Source organism: Notechis scutatus, chromosome 1, assembly GCF_049901735.1.
Source record: "Notechis scutatus isolate UNSWTSFEM ecotype Mainland chromosome 1, rNotScu1.2, whole genome shotgun sequence".
Classification (NCBI taxonomy): Eukaryota; Metazoa; Chordata; class Lepidosauria; order Squamata; family Elapidae; genus Notechis; species Notechis scutatus.
Window position 1 is genome coordinate 45,215,095 of NC_142009.1, and position 18,784 is coordinate 45,233,878.

Genomic DNA, 18,784 nt, shown 5'->3' on the forward strand with positions numbered 1-18,784 from the left:
GGTATTCGAGTTGCTCCTGCCAGGCCACTGGTAGGGAAGGAGAAACCACTGCAACGTTCTGGCGTGTAGCTATGCCCAGGGTATGATCAATATGCAGGACACCATTTTGCCCAGGAGTTGTGAGAGGAGGGTCAGGGACTCTACTGCCCGGATGGGAGAGGACTGTATCAATATATCGTCCAAGTAACATTGGACCCACACTGAGACTGCTCTGAAGTGTGCTGCCAGTGTCGCCAGGCTTAACCGTCCACCAATGGGAGGGTTGGACCTGTAGTCACTTGGTGCAGCGGAAGGGGTGACTGGGCGTGCCCCAAAATGGCCACTTGCCATGAAGTGTTGCCCATTCCTGTCCCTGAATCCGGATCCGTCCGGTTGTCGGTCTTGTCTGTGGGTGTATGCCCTCTGAGATTGAGGGGGATCAAACCCCATGTCTGTGAAAATAGGGTGAGGGCGGCAGTCAGCTTGCTTGTAAACTGAAGGTAGGATCTTCCTCCTGTCCTGAGTTTCCACCAACATGGGCTCTAGGACCTCTCCAAACAGCTTGCTATCCTTGAAGGGAACAGAAGCTAGTTTCCATTTATACTTCATGTCTACCTACCAATGTTTAAGCCACAGCAGTCTACGGGCCGCCACTGAGGCGGCAATGGCCCTGGAAGCAAACCTTGTGGCATTCAAAGTGGCATCCAGTGAGAATTCCGTAGTCACTATCAGTTTGTTGATGTCTTGGTGTAATCGAATGTCCCCAGGGGGGGCCCTGTCTTGCATCTGGTGAAGCCAGATCAATGATGCCCTGTTGAAAAATGAGGCAGCTGTAGCAGCTTTGACAGTCCAGGCAGCTGCCTGGTGCACCTTATAGAGGGTTAGCTCCGCCTTCCTATCCTTTGTCTTCAAAACATCCTCTGAGTCTTTAGGCAGGATGGTGGAGGATGTTAAGGCCGCTATTGGTCCATCTATGGTTGGTGGTTGTAGTACCTCTGAGAAATCTGGGCCACATTATAAAATCTGTCATTTCCGCTTGGGGGTGGGAATACCCCTGGTTGAGTCCATTGTTTTTGGACATCTCGGAATAGATTAGGTGAGGGAATCTCCTCACTCTCCGCAGTTGGCTTTGAAAAGAGCAACTCATCTGGATCCACCAGGTCCAATGGTGACTCTGCTGTAGTTAGGTCAGTTCCCAAGCGTGTTACTGCTTTGGCCTTAAACAATCAGGACTTAAAGAGAGCTGGACAAAGAAGTCCTGTGAATGCTGGTGTATCTGGAGCTATCCCCTCATCCTCTGAAAGTTCCATTTATTTTTGGTCCTCATCCTGAGAACAATGTCTCGCTGTGCATGGATGAAGGGGTTGAGTGTGACCTTTGGAAGGCTGCCAAACCTCTTTGATGCCATCAATTAGTCTTAATGGAGTCTGCCTGTGTCATAGGGGAAGTCTGACTTCCCTACTGTAGATCTGCAGTGATGGCCTGTGTTAAGGATATCAGAATTTTCATCTGATCCATAATTTCAAGGCCCTGACTCTCTTGTGAGCGAAGACACACTGCTGTGGGTGTAAAGGTAGCCTCTGGTGCCGTCTTCATCTGCTTTGTTGTGCTCTCTGCTCTCCTGTTGGCAAGAAGCTTGCCTGTCTAGCAGGAAAACCCTCACTGCTTTCTAAACAAAGGGATGGCTGATAGTATTGCTCTCTGGTGCCATCTGGCGACCCAACCTCGCCCCTGGTATTACCTGGTCCACATGGTCTGCCATCTTTTGTCCCTTTTTGCCCCTCTAAGCAAGGCAGGCTCATTCCTGAGCAGAAACTTGATGCCGCAGCTTTTTTTCTCTTAGACACTTCGGAGTATGCCCAATACACAATTGAGCAGTGACTGTAGTTCCCTCTGTCTAAGCAGACCTCTCCTGGGGACCTCGACTCTACCTGGAGTCAGAATAGTGGATGTGCAAAGACAAGAAGCCCCAATTGGGGGAGCCAGCCGCTTTGATGTCTGCAACATCTAAGCTGATTAGGTTGGGGAAGCCAGCGGATCAGTTGAGAGAGGTGGTTATCTGGACAGCCGGGAAAGCCAGTCTAGCCATTCGCAGTCCTGCAAAGGCTTTATGTAGAGCTGGGACCTGAGTGTTTTGAAGAATCCAAGGAATAGTCTGTTCTTTTTGATTCACGAGCACCTCCTGTATGCGTCTCTTCTGAGCAAAGACTAAGTTGAAACTGGGCATGCTTAGGCAAAGGAGGCGTGACCAAAGAAATGATTGACTCAGTCTCCAAACAGAAGAGCAGAGTTAACCCATTCCTTGGATTCTCTGCTCAGCACACTGGAGAAACTGCAATTCTCCCCACTTTTAGATCTGTGCCTTTGAAAATATATAGCTGCTTGAGAGGATTTGCCTAATAATTTTAACCCTTTGTAATATTTAAACAAAGCTCTCTTTCTTCCCAATTCATTTAACTTATTCCCTCATCTCACCTCCATCCACTTTTATTACCATTTTCCTTTTTTCCCCCTCAGTTTTTCCTTTCTCCCCATGTTTCTTGCTGTTTTTCCTGCATACTGTGTGCGTTAACTAGCACTAGATGTCACAAGCGCATTATATTTGTGATGCAAGTCTTGCAATGGCCACTAAACTTTCAAGTGCATTTAAAAATGTTAGCATTAGTCTTTAAACTCCTATCTGCCTTAGCGTCAAAATGTCACTGCCTTTTCCAACTACTGGCAGAACAGACCCAGGAGGGGAAATGCATGTAATTCCTCACCATCAAGAGATTTTTGCCTTTCCTGAGGCAGGTTAGGAGAGTTTTTTAACTAGTTAGGATAAAATACAAAGGGGTTTTATATATTGCACCAGTTAACTACGACTGTTGACTTTATCTGTTGAATAGTTGTTGTTTATCTTTATCTATTGAACTATACACCTTAGATATTTAACAGTTTATATACTGCTAAGTCATGTGACTTTAGTGGTATAAAAGTCTAATACAAATTTATTTTTTGAAGGCACACATTATGTATACACTTCACTAAATGGTCACCTGTTCAGATGCACAGTAAGGCATCTTCATTGGTTTCAGCTGAAATTGGTAATTTTGAATTTAACAACTTTAGCGTTACAGTTAGTCTTCAATTTCAGGTTGACTCAGCCTTCCATTTTTCCAAGGTCAGTAAAATGATGACCCAGTTTGTTGGGGGCAATATGCTGACTCTGTAAACCACTTAGAGCGAGCTGTAAAGCAATGTGAAGCAGTTTATAAGTCTAAGTGCTATTGCTATTATGACTGGTCACTTAATGACTATTTGAAGTTATAATGTATGTCCCCAGAACTATTTACGATCTGTTTTTGGAGTTATCATGGCCACACACTCCTGCAATCATGTGATCACATTTTAGGTGCTTGGCAACAACTCACCTTTATTGCTGTTTCCAGTGCCTGTTACATAACCACAATTTCCAGCAAAAAAAAAATAATCATTGAGGAAAATGAATTTGCTTAATGTGGAATCCAATTAACAACTGCAGTGTTCGCTTAACAGCCATTGTTAAAAACTATTGTAACTTCAGTTCTAGTCACGTGATGCTCGATTTACAACTGCAAGAACTTGTGACTATAATTCTGAGCTCAATTACAGTCATAAGTCAAGGACTACATGCATAGATAATCCTCGACGTACTGTACAGTCACGATTGGGACCAGAATTTATGTCTTAAGTCACTGGACATTGGTTGAGACAGATTCACTTTCTGCAAAGCAGGCATAATTTTGAAGTCATTAAATGAATGGTAGCAAATCAAAGACTACCTGTACGTATCGTTTTGTCTGTGCTTCTAAGCCCTTTCTATTTATTCATCTTTGGGGAAAGTTTTCTTTTTCCTCTGAGGTAAAAACAAAAATAAATGTTTTTATTTAACCAAGCATATTTACATCGCATTAAAATATGCAGCCCTCACAAGACAAATTAAGATAATTAAAACATGAAATGGTGAACTGGTGTCACTTACAGGCCCCCAGGACATTCAAAGGCATTCTGGCTAAGAAGGGAACATTCTAGTTGAGGATATGACAGCATTCTGGTTGAGGAGGGAACCCAGATGGCAATGAAAGGAGAGAATGTAATCATGGGTGACTTCAACAGTGGAATCTTTCAAATGCACTTAAAAACAAGAACAGGAATATGTTAGAGACATTAAAAGGTGCCTCTCTAAAACAATTAGTAAAATGCCCAACAAGAGGCATATTCTAGAACTAGTTTTGACAAATAGGGATAGGGTAGGAGAAAGTTTAGTTCTACAATCGCCAATGCCTTTGGATTAACATTAAAAATGAAGGCAATACAGCATACACTAAAACTAAAATTTTATAGACTTCAAGTGGACAAATTTTACCGAAACAGATTAGTTAAAACGTAAATTTGAAGGGTGGCCTAAAGTGATAGGAGTCAGAGCTCAGAGGACACTGACAAAATCTGCCACCCTGGATGCAACGAGTCTTTATGTGAGGCTCATCAGTAAAAAAAGAAAAAGAAAAACCCACTCTGATTTACAGCAGATGTATATAGAATAGTAAAGGAGAAAAAATCAGCATAGACATAAAAATAGCTGAAATGTAGCTGATTGAGAGGTATACAAGAAATATATAAGAAGCTACAAACAAGTTATTTCTGCTACTAACATGCAGAAAGAAGAGGAACTGGCTAAATCTATTTAAAAAGGGGACAAAACCTTTTTTTAAAGGTATACAAGGGGGGGAATGTGTAACCACTGAAATCAAAGATTTAAACAATTCTTATGCCAAGGGACACCTTGGCTACAGCAAACCATCCAAACAAATACTTCTGCTCATTCTTCTCAGAAGTAGATCCCAATTACAAAAATAAGTTGGAGGATCATATTAGTCCTAGCAGTGCAAGTTCTTTTCCATGGTTTTTAGAGTGGAGGTAGAATATGGATCCAGATGGTATTCATCTCTGTGTTCTAAGGGAACTTCTAGGTGTGCTCACTGGACCATTAACTGATCTGTTTAACCAGTCTCTCCTAACACGTGAAGTTCCCTAGGACTGGCAAACAGCTAATTGTGTACCCCTCTGCAGGAAAAAGGGCTAGGAAAGAAGCTAGAAACTATAGGCCAGTGAACTTAACATCTATAGTGGTAAAGTTAGTGGAATCACCGAGAAAAAAGGATTAATATTTAAAACTGAACAACTTGATGGAGCATGGCTTTACTGAGGGCAGATCACATCAAACTAATCTGATTGACTTTTTTTACTAGTCACAAATGTTTTAGATGAAGGTGGTGCTCTGGACATAGCCTATCTGGATTTTAGCAAAACATTTGATACAGTTCCACATAATGAGCTTATAAAAAAAGTTGTAGGCTTAACTGCTGGATGATCCAAGGGATTGAAAGTTGGCTCAGGTGTAGATCCCAGTGTGTGATTATTAACGGGTCACTGTCTGAACAAAGACCAGTCATAAGTGGTGTACCATAAGGCTCTGTCCTAGATCCTATTCTGTTCAATGTGTTCGTAAGTAATAGAACAGAAGGGCTGCCAGATAAGATTTGTCTTTCTGCCAATTACACAAAAGTAGGTGACAGAGTTGATGTTCTTAGGAGTATTTGTAACATGGAAAATGACTTGGCATTGCTGGAAAATTAATCAAAAATATGGAAACTGCAGTTCAGTGTTTTTAAATGTAAGATTATGCATGGGGGAAATCTAGGGGGGAGTACAATTACGGAGGTATAGTGTTAGACAGAACAACAGAAAAAAAGGATTTAGATGTGCTCATGGCAGATGATTGCAAAATGAGAAAACTGTGTCCAGGCAGTTGTGAAAGCAAACAAAATTCTGGGGTGTTCACTAGAGGATCAACAGCTGGAAAAAGGAAGCCTTAATCCCGCTATATAGGGCTTTAGTCAGTTGCCTATTTAGAATGGGCGTTGGTAGAAGTTACTGTGAACACCCTTTCTCTCTATGCTGCGAGAGAGCCCAGGATGGGTTGACTCCTTCCTATGATGTCATTTAGCTGAGTCTGTACTAAGATATAAAAGCCAGCCACCGGAAGAGACCCCAGATTTGGCGAAGATACTTGACAGACTGAAAGGTGTCTCTGAAAGCACAAAATGAATACAGAAATATGTCTTACCCTCTCTGGACAAATCAAGGGAGGGGCTGGGCTCTCTCGCAGCATAGATAGAAAGGGCGTTCACGGTAACTTCTACCAACGCCCATTCTCCTCCATGCTGCATTGAGAACCCAGGATGGGACATACCAAAGCTTGCATGTCCACGGTCGGGTTCTCGTCCGGCTCATCACACTGACTATGGAACCACTCGTTGAAGCACCCATCTGCCGAAGGCTGCAGTCGCTGAGACAAAAGCATCCAGATGATAGTGTCTGATGAAAGGAGATGGAGATGTCCATGTGGCCGCACAACAAATCTCCTCCAAGGATGCTTGGGTTGCCCAGACAGCGGAAGTGGCTGCGCTTCTGGTAGAGTGCGCCGTCAGAGCTCGGGGAACCGGAAGGGCCGCAGCTTCATAGGCCTGCTCAATGCAAGTCCTGACCCACCTGCTAATAGTAGAAGAGACCTTGTGCCCCAAGTGAGAAGAAAAAAAGGAAACAAACATGACTTCCAACTTCCTGAAGGAGGAAGTGTGCTTAATGTATATTCTAAGAGCCCTTCTTACGTCTAGCGTGTGCCACTGCTGCTCTAAGTCATGGTGCGGGAGGGGGCAGAAGTCAGGCAACACAATGTCCTGGGACCTGTGAAACCAGGTATTAACCTTTGGAACAAATGAGGGGTCCAAACGGAGAACAACCCTATCAGCGTGAAAGGACAAAAGGCCCCGTCTGATGGAAAGAGCAGCGAGCTCGGAAAACCGCCTAGCTGAAGTGATGGAAACAAGGAACACTACCTTCAGAGTCAGGAAACGGAGAGACACTGTTCTAAGGGGTTCAAAAGGGGGCTTCGTAAGGGCATTGAGGATCACATTAAGGTCCCAGGAAGGATACGTGTGAACCACCAGTGGGTGCAGGTTGGAAGCCCCTTTCAAAAACCTCCTGACTGAAGGGTGATAGGATAAGGAAGGCAGCGAACCCCATGAGAGAACCGAGGAGAGGGCCGCAACCTGCCTGCGTAAGGTGTTGAGGCCCAAACTTTTCTCCAGACCATGCTGAAGGAATCTAAGAACTTCTGCCAACTGGGCTGAAGCAGGAGAGAGACCCTAAGGCACCATCGGGAAAAGGCCTTCTATGTGGCATCATAGATGCGCCTTGTAGAAGGTTTGCGAGACACCAGGATAGTGAGGATGACCCTTTCTGGGATATCAGCTTCCTCTAGCCACTGCCGCTCAAGTGCCACACAGTCAGCTTGAGCCACTGGGGCTCTGGATGGAGCAGAGCCCCCTGGTGAAGGGAGATTAGATAGGCTGGGATCCTCCAAGGAGAAGCCACAGATAGGTTGACCAGGTCCGCAAACCAGGGCCTCCTTGGCCAATAGGGTGCCAGGAGGAGGAGCTCCACTCGTTCCTCCAACATCTTCTGAATTACTGCCGGAATGATGGGAAGAGGGGGAAAGGCGTAGAGGAGACCCTTGGGCCATCTGCACTGCGTGGGAGAAGGCAAAACTTCTGCATGCGCTACAGGCTTGGAGAAGAGCAAGTCTCCTTGGCCAGAGCAATCTCCTTGTGGCTCAGGAGCCACTTCCTCCGGCAACAGCTTGGCAGTGACCAAGGCCTTCCTGAATAATGGCCTGAAGAGAGTAGGTTTGAAGACCAATGCAGAGGATGTCTGCTCTGGGCGAGAATCTTCTTCCTCTGATTTTGGTCATAAATCTCATCCTCTTCATGCTCTGAATGAGAGAAGTAACTGTGCTCAGATGGTGAAGCCTCTCCTTCCTCATCAACCTCCTCCCATTCTGGTAGTGAAGAATGGGCCCTGAGGTCCTGGGGCCTGTGACATTCAGGGTAAGGAGGCAAGGAACTTATAGATTGAGAAGGGAGAAGGGCCTGAACCCTTTCCAGAGGTCGAAGAATTTGCTTGGAGCCTTCAGCCAATCCCTGCCTAATGGTCAAAGAGACAAAATCTTGGATATCCCCTGGCCTATGCTCAAAGCTGGAGGCAGAAAGCCCGCTGCTGTGGGAGTGAAGGTGGCTTCAGACCTAGATTGAGAGGAGGCTCGAGGTCTGGAGGAAAGGGGGGCATAGGGCCCAGAAGCCTGTTGGAAGTGGGGCCCAGATCTGCTCAGATTCTGAGGATCTGATTGTTCTGCAAAGGCCCCAGGAGACCAGGATGGAGGATGAAAAGGCTCATATATAACTTATCCTCCTCTGGGGGAGGGCTTGGCTGGGGCTCACGGGTATCACCTGAAACTTGTTGCAGTTGCCCTCTCATCTGTTGAATTGTTCGGTTAAACTGCCTCTCTAGGGCCGCATGTCTGTGCTTCTCTGCTCTCAACTCAGCCTGAGTTGCCTTCTTAGGGGCTAGAGCCTTAGCTCTGATTTTAGCAGCCACCTCCCTCTGGACTGATTGGGAGCGCTGCCTATGTCTTTTTCTCTTATTGGGCTTAAGAGATTGATCCACTGGGGAGAAAGCTCTGCCTGAGCCTTATCCTGATCCATTTGTAGAAGGAAAGCTCTTGCGTTGGGAAGAAGCTGTTTAGAAATCTAGAATAAGTCCTTTAGGGTATAAAATGGCCCCGGGCTTACAAAATGGCCGCTCACCTCGTGGTGGAAGGCTTCAATCCAAGATGGCCGCTGACTAGGAAACCAGGCTCCGAGATCCAAGAATCGCTCCTTTGGCTATAAAGAGCCCTGAGCGAAGTCAGCAGAAGAAAGCACAGCCACCGGCCACACGATCAGCTGGCTGGCGCTGTTATCGGTTTGCCGATCGTTTTTATGATCGCTCAAACCGCAGGCATGGGGGAGGTCTTGACGTTGCTCCCAACGTTGCAAGAGAGGGAGCCCCGCTCTCCTGGAAGAGCAGCTGCCCAGATCCCTGGGAGCTGCTTGAAGCGAGGAAAAAGGTCCTGAAGATCATTATTTATTGCAATTTAACGGAACGCTTTCAGAGACACAGCTACTGACTGAAAGAAGCTGAGTCAAAAGCTGGGGTCCCTTCCGGGGGCTGGCTTTTATATCTTAGTACAGACTCAGCTAAATGACATCATAGGAAGGAGTCAACCCATCCTGGGCGCTCGATGCAGCATGGACCTAACTTTAAAAAAGTTTGAGTGAGTCTCAAGACAGGCAACAAAAATAGCACAAGATCTGAGGGACAAAACGTATTAAAAATAATCTTAGATAGTATTACTTCACAGAAATAGGTAGTGGGGTAATTGTCAGTAACTGAGTTAAACATACTTGAGATGAACCCATGCCTATCATCTGACAAAAAATAAGTAAGTAAAAAATCAAATTAAAATAAAAGCAATAACATAAAAAAATAATTAAAGTAAATAAAATATTAAAATCAAAACAAAATAAACATACCCTTAAAGGCAGACTCAACGGACTACTGGGTTTTTTCTGCCATCAGTTTTCTATGTTTTCATATTAAGTGTAGATATATTAAATAATTACAATAATATTTTATTTATTTTCAGGTAAATACAGAATATTATTCAGGTTTAGCAACTTGGAACTTGAATATAAAGGTAGTCTTTCTTAGTGACTGGTTGCTGAGGGCTTTTTTAAAGTTATGCAAACCCATCAAAAGATACTTATGACCTGGTTCTGGAGTTCCAACAATTGCACAGATGCCCATGGACATATGACAGCATTTTGGACACTTGGTAACTGGCTCACTTCTATTGAAGCATTCATGGTTACCATGATTTTTTATTTTTTTTGCCCATTTCTGGTCTTTTCAGCTGGTTTCCAGCAAAAAACCACTCATAGAACTACACTGATTTGGGTAACAATGGTAATGTTCGCTTAATGACCACTGCAAAAAAGTTCAAAAATCAGGTCCAGCAACACGGGTGCCTCAACGTACGACTGTGATGTCTTACAATGGAAACTCAAAGGCTCCGTTAATCATAAATTGAGGATTACCAGTATCTGAAAGTTTACACACAGGTGGCTATGAATGCACATGTTCCATTACTATTTACTTTTGTAACAATACACAACTTTTACAACAGAGCTGTAATAAAAGTGTCTTTAAAGGGAATGTCTACCAACTATTTAGGGTTGTAGTTGGTAGACAACAGACACCTCCTTTCTAGACAGTATCCCATTTCTATCCATCCCAAGCATTCCATCATCACTAAGCGCACTGAAGCTTGCTCATCCTTTTCTTCTGATGATTCTCCTCTCCATCCCAAGGTTTTTCCCCCTCCTAACCCTCAATTCTTTTAGTATTCTAATGTTTTTCTTCAGAGTATGGGAACACACACTTTTTAATACAAAAATACAAGTCAATGGATCAATATTAATATATAATTTATATAATAAAAATGTTGTTTCCACAAAAAGTATCATTATTTTTAGATTTAGTTAAGTTTTTTTTTTCAAATAAGAGCAAGTATAAGTTTCTGTTTCAAAACTCCCTCTGCTTCTGCATGTCTCCATGCCTCTCCTTAATTCAGGTTTCCTTTCTATGTGGGAGCATACCTAACTTCCACAGTGTATACATTCATCTCTCCGTTTCTATAAATTCCCATTTGTGCGTACATATTTTCTATAGATATTCCCATTTCTACCTTTCTGTATTATAATGAAATATGTTGAAACTGTATACAGATGGATTTCTTCACTTTTTTTAACCTGTGAGGATATTATTTCCCATTCCCATAAAATAGGTCAACTGTATATCTTGCACATCATAAGGACTGACAGACACAATGCACTAAGCCATAAGTACTGAATGAATCACAATTGAATGGTTTCTCTGCACAACACAATAAAAACTGCTTAGTATGCTGCATGAACGGGGCCACATGTTCATTTTTCTAATAGACAGAACATAATATTAAACACAAAAATTTTTTGAACAAGACTTATTAGTTTAATAATTCAAGGTCAAATTATACTAAATGGCCTCAAAACCAATTCACTATGCTCAACTATGAATTCTTAGCAGTTTAATTTAGAATGCTCTTATTAACTATTATGTGCAAAATTATTTAAATACAAAGTATTTATTAGTAGATAGAAAACCAGAGACTTAAGTTCTGATATTTAATTCGAATATGTATTAAACTCATTTTTTTTAAAAAAATGAAATCAACATTTTGCAGTAGGCTGAAAGGTTGTGAGGCAGGAAAAAAACTATGCTGAAAAAAAACCCAAAATGCATATGGAAAAAATACTATTAGGCTATTATATATGAAACAATATATGGTGTATCATGTATGGTACTGTGAAATTCAGGAAAGCACCCAATCAAATCAGTTGCTAAAGAAATGTCTATTATACATCAAAACTAATAATACAAACTAGTTTATCATTATGCAGAAAGTATCATTCTGGGCCTTTATAAATGGAAGGTTCAACAGCTTCTATAAGAAATTCACCAAGTTCAAGAGAACCCAATACTCAGGCAAAGTGATTTCTTTTGCAAACAACAGAATGAGATTTAATTTCTTCAGATTTCTACCATGAGCATTCCATTCTATTGTACATTTCAGTTGGGCTCAAAAATTACAAAAGATACGTAATTTTTAAAATGCAAATTATTTCTGAACTCTCAGATGTTAGCAAATTATTCATATACTTTAAAAGCAGCTTACAAAGATTTAGTTATTCCTGTAGGCATGCTTCCATATATTTGCAAGTACACTGCAGTTCTCCATTATGTGCAGTAACATCTGTACTGAGTTACCAAGAACCTTTAAAACAGTATCCATTATTGAATGATTTGGTAACCTTAACTGAGTAGCAAATGAAACATCTAGTAAAATCTATTCATTTCTGCTATATAAATATTTTCTACTAGTACTATCTAAATATTTATGATTTGGAAAAAAATCTGGTATTTAGCCTGATTCTTTCTGAATGAAAGGAAAGCAAATGATATTCCTTTTTTACTTTTCTTTCCAACTAAACTTTTCTATCCTGCTTTTTTCACTGTGCTCACCACTTCTGGCATACACTATATTAACAGTGGTCTTAATTACTGATTTATTCTGTAACAGCTCATTATAAAACTTATAATCTTAGAATCATAATCTTCAACTCCATGGAAAACTTAGCTGTGTGCAGTTTCTTCAGAAGAGAGAATTTAAAATTGGAACATGAGATAAGCAGACCATAAATACACTGATTTCAAAACCTGAAAAGTTCTCATGTAATAGCAGACATTAATCTGTCTTAATTATTGAAATCTAGTGAAACTAACTAGTGAAAAAGTATATTGGTCATAACCAAATTTGATATTTATTATATAGCAAATTTTCCTTAGATTCGTACTCTGATCCTCTTTATTGAACTCTTGCATTGTACTTTTTCATATTAAAAATGCAAGAAACATTAAATATCAAGGTACTTTGCAATCTCACTTCTAATTTAAAAAACTGTGGCAAATCAAAGGAATAAGGTATGAATGCAATGCAGCCACTGCTTTCATTAAGTTTCAGTGATTAAGACATATATAAGTTGTTTGTGTCCACTGGAAAATTTGCAGTACTCTTTTTCAGATATTCAGATAAAGCATACCATTTATTGGAAAAAAAGAACTAAAAATAGCTTCACCTTTAACATTGGATACTAAAGAAAAAAATGGCGGAGGGGGAGCAAGACTGTACACAGAATCCACAGCTGAGGAATAAGAGAATATTAATGAAGAATTCAGCTGGTGCCAAGTTGACACCAGGCTTCTTGGCTATTTCATTCTAAACATAAACAATTCATATGCTTTAAATGGTCAAGCTGCTATCTGGCTTTTGGCAGAACTCCAGAGAAAAGTTCTACTGTTATAAAATGGCCAATGAAAAACATGTCTCTGACATGCTTTGGACATTCTTGTGAGTTTGTATAATATGAATACGTTATTTGCTTAAGTATTTTTAGTGTAGGGTCTACAGTAATTCAAGGTTTTATAGTAAGGGCCTGCTTTGAGTCATGAGTTGCAATCCTTATTTTCTAAACCTTCAAGAAACTTACAGGATCACTTTATTCATCCCTATTGCTATTTTATTAATAAATTCCAGCTGTATTGCACTACTATAGCCAGTTTAAAATAGTCAGAAGTCCTCAGTTAAGAAATACAGTATTTTGTGATTATAATTCACTGATAATTTTAGACAATATAGAAAGTTATGATTAAAAATAAGAGGGCATACACAGAAACAGTAAGTTGCTAGTTAAGACCACCCACCTATCCAACTCAACAATGCTCTACTAGCATTAAATATTAGAATATTTCTACACAGTTGTTTCTTATAAAATTGTATTTTCTTTCCATTTAAAGCTAGAAATCTGTAGTACTGATAGGAAACTAAGATGGAGTCAATAGCCGGCAGCTATATAATATAGGTAAGCTTAGTGTGCTATCATTCCTGTTATTCAATTTTAGATGTTAGAACACTATAACTGGGCAATATGCAAATACTGCTGCTACACTGTAAATCGCCCAGAGTGCTATACCAAACCTGCATTAAGCTGTTAAGAGATGAGATTTCAGAATACTATCACTATAATATTCAAATGAAAAGGCCATATTAATTCTAAGGATTGTATATATTTCCATATTGCCTGTAGCACCATCTAAGCTTATTGAAACATTGACAAAACTACCTTTAGCATATGCAAAATCGATTTACAGGGCAACAAAGAATCCTCCTTCCCTATTCAAATTTTTCTGTACAGATTGTCCGAAGGTATCAGAATTTCCACATTAAGAGTTTATAGCAGAGGTGGGGAATGATGATCTCTTTATTACTTGTAGACTTCAACTCCCAGAATTCCTGAGCCAACATGGTGGCTCAGGAATTCTGGGACTTGAAATGCACAAGTAATAAAAGCAGTGGTGAGATTCAATTTTTTTTGACTACTGGTTCTGTGGGCGTGGCTTGGTGGGCATGGCAGGGGAAGGCTACTGTAAAATCTCCAGAGGCGGTATTTGCTGGTTCTCCGAACTTCTCAAAATTTCTGCTACCGGTTCTCCTGAACTGGTCAGAACCTGCTGAATACCACCTCTGCTAAAAGGGCTATCGTTCCCCACCCATGGTTTATAACATTATGTCACCGCTGTTGTGGCAATATTCCTGATTTAAGACAGGCTTTATATTACCACAATAATAAGATGCCAGTATAAAGTGATATTGCAGAAATGATTCTGTAACATTTTATGTATTTCATATTTGATTACTGGGAAGAGCAGCTTACAATTTGGTTGATTAGTTGTGGCGGCACAACTAATAATTTTCCACAGGCAATGTCTCTAATCCCTCCACTGTATTATATTGAGACCTATTGTACAGTCTTTACAACTCTTAACCAGTAGAAAATACTATCATAGGAGCTACAGAAAAGAACATGTGATAAAATAAAAACCACCTACTGGGGGCAGAGAAAACTGTCTAATCAGCTATGATAAATCACAATAATGTTTATATTATGGATGGCAAGAGATTCTAATCCTAACTTTTAAGAATTTAAGCTTCAAGAAATCATGTTAGAGAAAAAAACCTACCCTATTATGTATTCAGGTTGGATATTCAGCAAAAAAAATCCAAAACACTACCACTATACAGAGGTAAGTTCTACACAGAAAGGGATTGGTTTCCATTAGTGATGCTATTTAAATACAGCTAAATTATCTGCTGTACGAAACTAATAGAATATCAAGCTTCAATGATGATTCATTTCTGTAAATTCTTAAAAAACTTTTAATCCCACTTTTCCCCACAAGTTACATGCACCTAGATCAATCGTGTGGTAATTCCACATTAAACCAGCTATACTGTACTCAGATAACCTTCACTAGTTTAATATATGTATGTAGATAACAGCATCTCTAAGTGGCACAGGCTATGTAAGATAGTTATCTTTACAAATACCTAAGTTTTCTGTATATCTGTGTCTTGTTCTGCTAAAAATCATACCTCATAAATTTCACTATTCCATATATGACTTGAATAAAAATTTATTATTGATCTAATAATTCAGCTTACAAATAACATCTCCCTTTAACAATGCTAAATCCTTTGATTAAATACATCCACGGAACAATCAAATACAAGTTCAAATTTACAACTCCATCTTTATATTAGTACTTTCTCATGAAATGTCAAGATGTTTTCCAAAGCAACTGGCAAGTTAATTTCAATCTATTCTTCAACTTTCTAGTCACCATCTTAGTTTTTCCAATCATTATGCAAAATTCGAAAACTGTCTTCCATTTGTACTCCCTTTAAAACGAAGGCATAGACAGCAATACAAAACTACAGATTGGAATTATGGGATTGGACTAGAGATTTTCGAATATTTTTTTTAAAAACAGCTTACATTATACATGCTTTCTATTGAGGTAAAGTTTAAAATCACTTTGTAACGCATACCAATAAAAGTAGTCAGCAAATACACAAGCAGCCCTCAGACCTGAATTCCAGTCAACCGCCAAAAGGTATAGATTTCACTACTGCGCCCATCACCAAAAACTACGAGCAATGTGGGGCTATGTATGTCCTTCAGGGCCAGCACGGAGAGAGTTGTCCCCTTTTGGCAACGTTAGTTTCCCAACCTGCAATAATCCCAGCACCGCCCCTGCAGAGAATCTACATTTCAGAGGTTCGCGTATTTATCCGAATCAGCAAATCGGGGAGGCCAGATCCTACTGGGCATTTTTTTTTTTAATGGAATAACTATAAAATTCCACCCTGTGGTCGACAACCAAGTAACGGAGGCTTCATATGTATTGGAGAAAAAGGTCCTCCGTCCGCCCAGGCCTCTCCTTCCCATCCAAGGCAGGGAACCGCGAGATCTCGCTCACCCAGCCCACATCCCATCAAAAGCTGCCTTCCATCCCAAACTGCGCCTTCCCAGCCGGAGACCCCCGCGGAGCAGCCGCAATCGGCCACGAGGGGCCTACGATCCGAGCCCCCACAGCCCGCCCGTCTCCATCCTGCTCCTCCGACCGAAGACCACTTCCATCTCTTCTCACCACCACCACCACCACCCCCGGCCTTACAGCGCAGACACAAATTCAGCCATTGCGCTTTCTCTCCCCCCTCCCCGCCGCGGTTACCGCTGCCCGCAACGCCAGCGGAGGCCGAGGCCGTCCTCCCTCCCTCTGCGTCGTCGTTGTTGGTTTTTTTTTTTTTTTTTTTTTTTTTGCTGCGCTCAACGTCTCCCGCCTTACAAGGCCTCGTTCTCCCCGTCAGCCCCCTTCGCCCACTCCCCGCCCCGCAATCCTTCCCTCCGAAAGAGCCGGGCCGGGCCTATACCTGGCGCCGCAGCCTCTCAGCTTGCCTAAAAACTCCGCGCCCGCCCGCGGAAGGAGCCTCCGTCTCCCCCACTTAGGCTTCGGGTCGGGTCAGGCTACTGCTCGAGCCGTCGCCTCCGCCTTCTTCTTGTTTCTCCTCCTCACGCAGCGGCCTCTCCTTTCGTCGGCCTCTGCCCTCGCAATCCAAGCGCAGCCAGCAGCGCAGACATGTTGGAAGCCTGTATCCCAGCGGCCGCTACTAGGCCCTCCCTCCTTCCCTGCCGCGCAACGTCAGAATGCACCGGGTGGGAGGAGGGGACAAGAGCCCCCTCCCTTACCAGAGCCTCGGCGAGAGAGAGCGAGAGAGCGTGTGTGTCGAACCGGTATTTTTTTAAAAAAAGGAAAAGATTTACCTTTACTGGTCGCAATGACGGTCATTCAAACGCTCTGGTCCCCACCCACATTTCCATTGGATCTCTCACCTGTCAAACCTCACATTCTAAATACCGATTGGATAATTTATTTGCCATTTATAAAACAACGCCCGTTGGCTACGAGTCTCTTTCTCAGCTTCGCATCAATTGGTCGATAGAGGTTAGGTTCCCGCCCTCATCTATGTGCTTCTAGAAAGCTACATGAGTATGTAGTATGAAGCTTCATTGGTGCCACACGAGTGCCAATTGACTTATTCACCCCGCCCCATTCCCTATTATTTCTTTCTTTTACAAAACACATACTGCTTTCCCCCTCGCCCGCCTTCATTTTTAACCATCATTCAATTGGCTAAGAAAGGTGTCCATCTTACCTAGCTTCCGCGTCCTTTAAAAGAGCTTCTCAAATAGCCGAAGAGACGAGTGTCATTATTGCACCTGATTGGGTAGGGCTGCAAATGAGGCGGGGTGGAGTGGAATGAGAAAGAGGCGGTGTTTGAAAAGCAATCGAACTAGTTGCCCCCAAGGCCATAATGGTCTCTTATTTTTGATTGGCTAAATACTGGAGCGGCCTTCTCTCAAGTACTTACCAGGAACGGGGTGGAGGGGAGAGAGAGAGAGAGAGAGAGACCCGTATGTTCTGCTGCATTACATCATCGCCAACCAATAAGAAAACACTGAGGGCCTCCTATTACCTTTGGATGACAAAATGGCCTGAAGGTGGTAGATATTTATGTCCGGCCTTTCTAGTGGAGTATGCTTAATTAAAAAAATAAAATAAAATAAACCCCCGTTGAATCAAATGGGAAGTAGACTCCAAAAGCATACCTAGGAGCCTTAATATGAAAGAAGCATCTGTGGATTGAATTAAGCCACTTTTCCAAATGCATGAAATTTTAGCCTCAGCTGGCAGATACACACCAACAATCTGCTGGAGGGAGGGTGAGAGGAGGTTATCTAAGATAAAAAGTGGGAGAAAGAAATTAAGAAACCACTCTGGGAAATCTTTGAAAAGTTTTTTTTTTTAATGCATTGCTCAAAGCACTTCATGTTTCATTGAAAAAAAAAATTACACTGAATTCAAAAGGCCCCAAAAGAACAATCCAAAGGGTTACATGAGGTACTAGGTTCTAATGGACTTAGACTTATTTAATACAAATATGTACCCTATTCCAAAGTTAATAATTTCATTATTAGGCAGCTACTGAGACCTGGAAGTATTATAGGCAATCTCAAGGATGGCTTTTCTAGCATTAGTTAATGGCAATTCTGTATCACAACATCCAGCTTCTTCTAGCCCATAAATTCCACCTAGATCAGTGGTCGCCAACCAGTGGGCCAGGGACCACTGGTGGTCCGTGAGAAAATTTTGGTGGTCCACAGAGAAATGTCACTCCCAAAGCACCCCCCAAAGCAATTAATCCAGGCTGCACAGGAACACAAGACTCCGCCACCCACATGGCCATCGGGAATGTAAGGCTTGTGTCGCTTGCATTGCAAACAACATGAGGTAGTGAGGGGAGGGGGAAAGTGTGGAGGGGGGGAACTTGCCCCACTCGCCCCCACACATCTCACCTGGCCACCGGGCTGCTGCTTTCCGCTGCTTCTGCTTTTGGCTGCACGCAAGGAAAGCAGCAAAAGTATTTCTTTCTCTTCCCCAAACTCCACCAGAAATGAGTCTTTGGGACCCTGCAAGGCATCCTGCTCCAAGAGGCTGCACCGGTGTGACAATGAGTCTCACAAAGACTCATTTCTGGCAGACTTTGAGGGAAAGAAAGACTTCTGCTGCTTCTGCTGCTTTCCTTGCATGAAGTCAAAAGTCTCTCTCTCTCCTCTCCCTCTCTCTCTTTCTCCTCTCTCTCTCTCTCTCTGTCTCCCCTGAAAATGGAGTTGCGATCCCAAATAAAGAACGATTGATTGGTAGGAAAACAGGGTGGGGAATTTTCCCAAGGTCTCTGGTCCTTGGGATTTAAAATTCTGAATTTGGTGGTCCCTGAGGTACA

The 18,784-nt window shown here is 42.1% G+C and overlaps 1 protein-coding gene across 5 annotated transcripts in view; it reads right to left on the bottom strand.

Moving 5' to 3' along the window:
- Positions 1 to 17,387, bottom strand: part of PPM1B (protein phosphatase, Mg2+/Mn2+ dependent 1B) — an 89,041-nt gene extending 71,654 nt beyond the window's left edge. For 2 of the 5 annotated variants that reach the window (XM_026683483.2, XM_026683467.2), the window contains exon 1: positions 16,373 to 16,630. The gene's annotated coding sequence lies outside the window, so the exon portion shown is untranslated. Of the gene's footprint in view, positions 1 to 16,372; positions 16,631 to 16,763; positions 17,091 to 17,155 lie in introns of those variants that run through there. The other 3 variants (XM_087962890.1, XM_087962885.1, XM_026683474.2) reach the window with 3 other exon arrangements.
- Positions 17,388 to 18,784: the final 1,397 nt, after the last annotated feature.